This window comes from Dipteris shenzhenensis, chromosome 21 (assembly GCF_047967505.1).
Source record: "Dipteris shenzhenensis isolate YYH24624 ecotype China chromosome 21, Dip_SZ_1.0, whole genome shotgun sequence".
Lineage (NCBI taxonomy): Eukaryota > Viridiplantae > Streptophyta > Polypodiopsida > Gleicheniales > Dipteridaceae > Dipteris > Dipteris shenzhenensis.
The window spans coordinates 22,257,528-22,265,076 of record NC_141616.1 but is presented as its reverse complement, the minus strand read 5'-3'; the positions used below and the strand labels follow the sequence as shown (position 1 = coordinate 22,265,076).

At 42.8% G+C, this 7,549-nt stretch overlaps 1 pseudogene; it reads left to right on the top strand.

Moving 5' to 3' along the window:
* The first annotated feature begins 5,475 nt into the window (after nt 1-5,475).
* LOC147888632 (uncharacterized) lies at nt 5,476-7,303 on the top strand (annotated as a pseudogene).
* The last annotated feature ends 246 nt before the right edge of the window (nt 7,304-7,549 follow it).

Below are 7,549 nucleotides of genomic sequence, written 5' to 3'. Positions count from 1 at the left end.
GTGGGTCTCAAAACAAACTCAACTAACCTAGGTGGCATACTAACTGAGCCACTAACTAGAGTACATAAAGATAACTGTCATTCAGCTATTATTCATGGGTAGTGTACCAACCGCATATGCAGCTAACAAGTCAGTGACATAAATGCACAATGGTCACCGTGGCATATCACGAGTGGAGCTCGATATCTCAACACTCCATATTATCCCCAATGCATTGGTCTTGTGGAAAAAACTAATGGTTTGCTTTGTGGGTCCTTGTCTAAGCTAGTAGACACCATGAAAAGGAAGTGGGATTTCACACCTTTTCAGCTAGTTTATGGAGTGGAGGCCATCTTTTCCTTCACCCTGTTACATTTACTGGCAGTAGATTCTTTCATCTCTTCATGACACAAGGGCATGGGTCACCATCAATTGTTCTTTTAGGAGAATTTGGACAAGTGTCCCATCACAAGATGCTTCTTTATCCTTTTGAGTAGAAAAATCAATAGTCCTCCCACATGGGGCCCAAGGGGACCCTCCTCTTTTCCACATGTCAACATCCTCCACATTCCACATAAGAATTCTAGAAGGATTCCTTTTGAGTCCACACTCCTCTACACTTTTCCACATCCCTCCACATGCTCTCCATGTGCACTCCCTATTAATTTAGTACATTATTGAGTCCATGTAGGCTTTTGGCCCACTTTAAATATATGACTCATTTCTATTTCCCAATTACAAAGCAAATAATATATCTCCCAAACCATTCTATCCCTATACCAAGGTATTTATAATTCATACCCGTGGTATTTACAATGATGCACTCCACTCATCATTTGCAATCATTTTCACTAATTATTCTAATTAGTGTCAAACCCACATTAATGATTACATGAAATAAAGTAGTCGACATTAAAAGATTGTCAAGCCGTAATGAGAGTAGCCACAAAGAGCTGTCTCTCGCGACCAACTTTTCCATCACGCTTCTTGGTTCTTTGTTTCTGTGGCTAGCTTTTGTCACCTTGCAGGGCCCACAAATCCTCCCACACATTTCAAAATAAATAAAAAAAATATTTTTTGTCACATCTTTCCTCCCCCAGTAGATCACTGTGCTTGGCATCGGGGTCTGTTGGCCATGGTATCCTCGATGGATAAAACACTTTTAACTAGTACTCATTGGCATGTCCAGGGACCTCTTGACCATTTGCATCTTCCAAAAGATAAGTGTTATTTTTGAACTTTTTCTTCACCCTAAAGAGACCTTCCCAGCGCCGAAGGAGTTTCTTGTCTAGCCGCTTCTCCACATGACCATCAAACTTCATGACCAAGCTTCCTTCTTTAAGTTCTAGCTTCTTCTTCTTCTTGGTAAGAGCATCATACCTTGCTTTGCGACGTTGTTGTGTTGCCTCCAAATGTTGAAGGGTTTGAAGCCACTTCTCATCCAAGGTCTCTAGCTATACTAGACGTTGGGCATGTGTTTCTTCTTCGTTGCACAATTGAGAAAAAGTCGTGCGAAGGCTTTGATTTACTAGATAATGTTATAATGTGTAGAACAGGGTAGACTTGGATTCGGGATAGTTTTGGAGTCTATTATTAAAGGTCCTAACTTCTCATCTCTTGTTCCATTTTTCATGAACTATATGTCAACATCCTTGTCTTTTCAAACCCTAAAAGCATGTGTTCTTTGTTTTGGGTTTTGAGGGTCAAAGGAAGAGCTATTCCCATGCTATCGTAGCTGTATTTTTATTTCCAATAATTGTGGGTTCTCTTATGTTGAGCTTTATCAAAATGATGTGACCCATGAACCCCATACGTCATAATGAGCCCTACCAATTCAGCCCCTTCACTTCCATCCATGTAGTTCTTAGTATGAAAATTTTCTTCCAATAGAGGCTTGCTCTTACATTCAGCGCCGAACGCTTGGCAGAAATCAATGCTTCCCCTCAACCTTTCCTCTTTCCCATGTTGAACTATGATCTCACCTTTGAAGTTTATATCTTTATCTTGCTTTGATTCGTCTATTTTCGTTTCACTCTTGTCCTTTTGGCTCTAAGAAGTGACTAGAATTTAGCCCCCAAATTATGTGTCACAGTGCCAAAAAATTTGCATGCATGCACCATCATGGAATGGTCAAGTCTAACATGGGCATGGAAGTTTTCAAGGGTATTAATTAGACCAAGTATGACGTCCTTGCAAAGTTTCATGTTCACCAGGACCCGTTTGGATGGATGGGTATGCAAAATTTCCCATTTGTGCACACACATGGTGTGTAGGTGTGAAATAAATCACATGCGTGCACCATCATGGGATGGTCAAGTTTCAGATGGCCATGACATTTTAAATGGGTCTTAAATAGAGTAAGTATCATGTCTTGCAAAGTTTCATGTCCATCAAGGGCATTTGGAAGGACGGGCATTCTAAATTCCCCATTTGTGCAGATGCGTGGTGCTTAGGTACAAAAACATTCCCATGCATGCACCATCATGGAATGGCCAATTGTCACTTGGGCACATAAGTTTTCATGGGTTTTAGATAGAGTAAGTATCATGTCTTTTCAAAGTTTCATGTCCACATCAGGAGCAATTTAGGTGGATGGACATGCAAAATTTCCCATTTGTGCACACACATGATGCCTAGGTGCAAAAAAAATCACATGCATGCGCCATCAAAATCCATCTAGATGGATGTGCATGCAAATTTCCCATTTGTGCACATGCGTGGTGCCTAGGTGCAAAAGATTTTGCATGCATACACCATCATGGAGTGTTGGATGGTCATGGAAGTAAGCATAGGTCTTAAATAGAGTAAGTATCATGTCCTTCAAAAGTTTCATGTCCATCAGGAGCCATTTGGGTGAATGGGCATGCAAAACCCCCCTTTGTGCACATCCGTGGTGCCTAGGTGTAAAACAATTCGCATGCATGCACCATCATGGAGTGGTTAATTGTTGGATGGCCATGAGCCATTGCATGGGTCTTAGATAGAGTAAGTATGATGCCCTTGCAATGTTTCATGTCCATCAAGAGCCATTTGGGTGGATGGGCATGCAAATTTTCCCATTTGTACACACTCTGGTACCTAGGTGCAAAACATTTCTTATGTTACTACCCTCGTCCAAAATTTAGGGTATGGGGGGTCAATGTCCGTATAAAATATGCATGTAATTCTTAAAAATTTTATAAATATGCAAGGAAAAATATGAGAATATCAGGTCCCCCCTCCCACAAATGATAAGGAATGTACCTTGAAAAATATGCAAGATTTTAAGATTTGTACATACTTTTCATAATATGTGAGATCCAAGGGGGGCGGGTCTTTTGGATGAGGGTGAGGTGAACCAAAAATACACTAAAATATGAAAACCAACCTCCTTTCAAAATCATGTAACTTTTTCATCTGCTATCCAAATTTCAAGGTATAAAGACATATTTGAAGCTCTTTTAGTGTATCACACAACCATGCTAATTCCACTAATTTTTACTCATGGCACATTGTTAAATTCATCTCATACTCAACTTTTTGATAGGTATTCTTACCAAAGGGAGTTGGCGCCCCAACGACCATGGCTAATCCCATTGGAGTTCTCAAAGAGGTATAAATTAGGACCTTTGGCTTCACCTATCGGGTATCTTTCATTGTATAGGACTTCAAGAACCATCACAATGCTTATGACTTAATATTGGGTGGACCTTTCTTGCACCTTGCAAAACTGGTATATGACTTGCACTCAAATATAATTTATTTATGTAAAGATGAGCAAGTCATGGAGGTGGACCTCAAAACATGGAGATGCCACCTAATGGCCGGCAACCTATTTGCAATAGAGTCAGACACGACTCAACACTCTACATCCATTAATGCAAAGTGTGAGGATAGGGATAACCACTAGTATGCACCGTTGCCAAAACCCGAGGTCCCATAACTAAATACACGTGCTCGCTACAATAGATGTGCTTGAGCGAGGAGGAATTCAGCTGGTGGTTCCTAATTTAAAACTATCAAGTCCAGTTTCACCTCTCAATATGCTCAGCATACTACGAGAGTCTAAGGTAAAGGAAGTTGCAGTTAAGCTCAAATCAAACCTACATTAGCTCATGTACATCAGAGCTACCAATGCCCATCATGAGTTCTCCTTACTCCTCCTCACAATCCCTGTATTTCCATGCACATATCGTTGTGCACCATTCTTGAATTGCTCCTTCCAATTAAATGATCTCTTTGGTATTCCATGCCTCTCTTACCATACGTTGCAACACACCTCTTGATCATTCATTCTAAAGTTGTACCATACTCTTCCAGCCATGTCACGATGCCAAGCCATTGAAAACATATCATATACAAAGTTTGTGCGAGATTCCAAGGGGCTATCCCATAAATTCTTTCTCAATGCCATTAGCATATCTTGATCAGCTCATTGGCAACTCCCACTATCCCATCAATCAATTGAAGAAACTTGCTACACCAATTCCAATGACATTTTTTACATTGATGTTGGAGGCTTTGAATGAAAGTGTATCTTCTCTTTTCGATAGTGAAGCAACATTCCTTTCCAACATTCCATTGGTGACCACCTGATCTTCACCATCATATTGGTCCTTGGGTACATATTGTTGCAATGGGCTTCCATCCAGTAAGGTAACCTGCTTGATTGGCCACTTAAGTAGGTTAAGAGAACTGATGTTTGGCATGGAAGACTCCAAGGTACCTATTGTAGTTTGTTCTCTCTTCTCAATACCCACACCATGCAATCATTGCCCAATAAATCAAAGTTTATAGAGTCATCCGGAAAAACATATAAGATCACACCTTCCCCAATGGTCTTTTCATGCTCTCATCCCATAAGGCAACACTTTTCTCCTTTCAAGATTCATTAATGCAGTTGTCAATTTCCAATGAAGAAACTGGTGTTGCCTCAACAAAAGGTTGCCCACTCTCACTTGGTGTAGTCCCTTGAACTAATGGATCATCTAAAGCACGTCAACAAGTTGTAGAGAGGTCTTAAGCCACTTGACAACACTCCAGTTCCTACCGTTGATCTAACGGCTCGTGTTGAGTGCCTTATTATAGCTGTTAGATCGATTCTACCTTGCTACTTGCGACATGTCAACACCCGCAGCTGCCAGACACTCAATCAGCCACCCATACTGCCAAATAAGCCAATCAAATCAAGACACATGTTGACGTCCCCACCTCGTCCGTCCACGCGTCCAACCAGCTGTCCACGCTGCAAATCAACACGCAACATGTGTCGCCTTCCCTCCCCCATTCGTCAGCGATCTGGCTGAATCCCGGTCGGAAACCGCTCCCGGCGGCGTCACCAACGCCGCTGGTTTCCTCCCGCCAGCGATTCCCTAACCGTAAAATACCCTGGTTAACAAGGTGAATGTATAGAAGTATATATAGGTAGTATACAAGTATGCTCTCACAACCTCCATGGTGCCTTCTCGCGCCAGTATACAAGTATGGATTTCCTGTCTCCGAAGGTTTCTGAGAGCGATGGAATCGAAGACGGAGATAGCGCGGAAGCGGCGTCGTGTACAAGGCTATGATACAGTGGATGCTGCTTGCGACTTCATCAAACAGCAGGTAGAGTGACTGCCACAACCTTTTGCCGACATCTTGTACGGTGCAGCTCCTCCTTGCTTCATCATCGTGTGCATTTGGAACTTGGAGAGCGCGAGACGAGATCTGCTGGATATTGGATGCACTCAGGTTCGCATATAAATGTGCAAACACCACCCAAAAAAATGGCAAGTATGAGGAGGCCCTGGACAGGATACAAAGTATGCTGGATCGGCTCCGGGCTGTTAAGTTTGATGATGTCAAAAAGAAGAGGGCTGAACAAGAGATTCTCCTCAGGATTGAAGAGTTTCTTGGCGGATGCTGGGGACACTTTCACATCATTATCAATCATTCTAACTTTTATGCTCGTGTCTCTTGAGGATTGATGTTTCCAATACAGGAGCAGAGACAAAGCTTTCTTGAGCATTCTGCTCTTGGGGCTGTGGTGGAGGGAAGTAAGCTGCGCAAGGATGATATGGACTTGTATGCTGGATTTCATCCCCATTCTCTTTGATGGTTTGGATGAGGCTTGCATCACGGTTGCCTCTTGGAAGCACCCACAGGAGGAGTTGATTTGGAGCACTGACAGGAGAACGCTGATAGGAGTTAATCACTGTAAGCTGTCTCCCACGGAGGTCGCTGCTACGCTAGAAGATGAGGAAGATTGGGCCAGAGTGCTCCACAGATTCATAGGGAATCCTCCAATATCTTCAATTAGGAATTCAGCTAAGCGGTTCAAAATAAAAGGGTCTTACAATGACTTTCTTACCGTTGAACAGGTGATAGCTGAGGATGGAAGGTATGCAATAGATGCAAGCAACTTCTGCTCCAATTTTGTTAAACAGATATACATGGAGGAGCTCGGAAAGAAAATACCAAGTACTGATGAGCAGGGACCGTGGTTGTCATATGCAGAACTGGTTATAAGAAGTCCACGAACTAATTGGTCTGAACTGGGATGGCTGTGTGAAAGGTTATGTGATGATGTGATTTCCCGGAGAGGAATGTGCATCTCTAGTAAGTTCATAATCAATGGTCCCTCTGCTCAGCCATTCTCCAGCATTCCTAAACCTGAAGACCTCCTCATGGATTCCCTCTTTCCAGGTTGTGGGCAAATGTACATACCAATTCACTTCAACTTTGGAAAGGTTGATGCTGTGATTTTCTACAGAGAGATGAATGGCCAGTTACATTTCATCGGGTTGCAATTTACAACAAGTCAATCCAAGCACCAGCACTCTGAGGATGAATTCATGGCTGTCAATGTATTAAAGCAGTGGATGCCAGATGTGGTACAGTTGCAGCAGGAATGCAAGATTGTTCTTGATTTTGTGTCTGTGTGCACAGTATCAGAACCCCAACAAAAGGAGTGCAAAGGGACTTATAAGGAGCTCAGAAATGGAGCTGGTGTTGGCACTGTAGATCACATTTCACATGTGATAGGCTTTGATTATGCGCTCGAAGGACTAGCAAATAATGATGTTTGTAACACTTTGAAGGAAATGGCTAAATTGAGGGAGGAGAAGTTTGCCAACCTCGATGGGGCTGCTGAGCCTATTGCTCCTCCTCTAGATATTAGCAAAGGCATTGTACTTCGCCAGACAGATGCTTGTAAGCTGAAAAGGGCTGAACTAGATGCATATGCTATTCATGCAGGAATTGATCCTCGTGTCCATCCAACAAGGAAGAGCCTTCTAGATGCTTTGATATGCGCTGAAGTAATCGTGCTACATAGCCAGTAAGGAAGCCCATACGACAAGGAAGAGACTTAGAGATGGATGGAGCAGGCCGGCTGCTACTACGACTCCACAGCTCTGGTGCTCCATCTGCTTGATGCCTCCCTCGATGGCCCTGGCACTCCCTTTGTAGTAATCAGAAAAAGTGCCAACCAAGAAAATCAAAAAGCTGATGTCAACGTGGAAATTAATCTCCACATCTGTCACCCTAGCCTGTCAGCTGGCTACCTGTCCTACGTGTGCATATGACACTTGGAGGGCACCTTGACTGC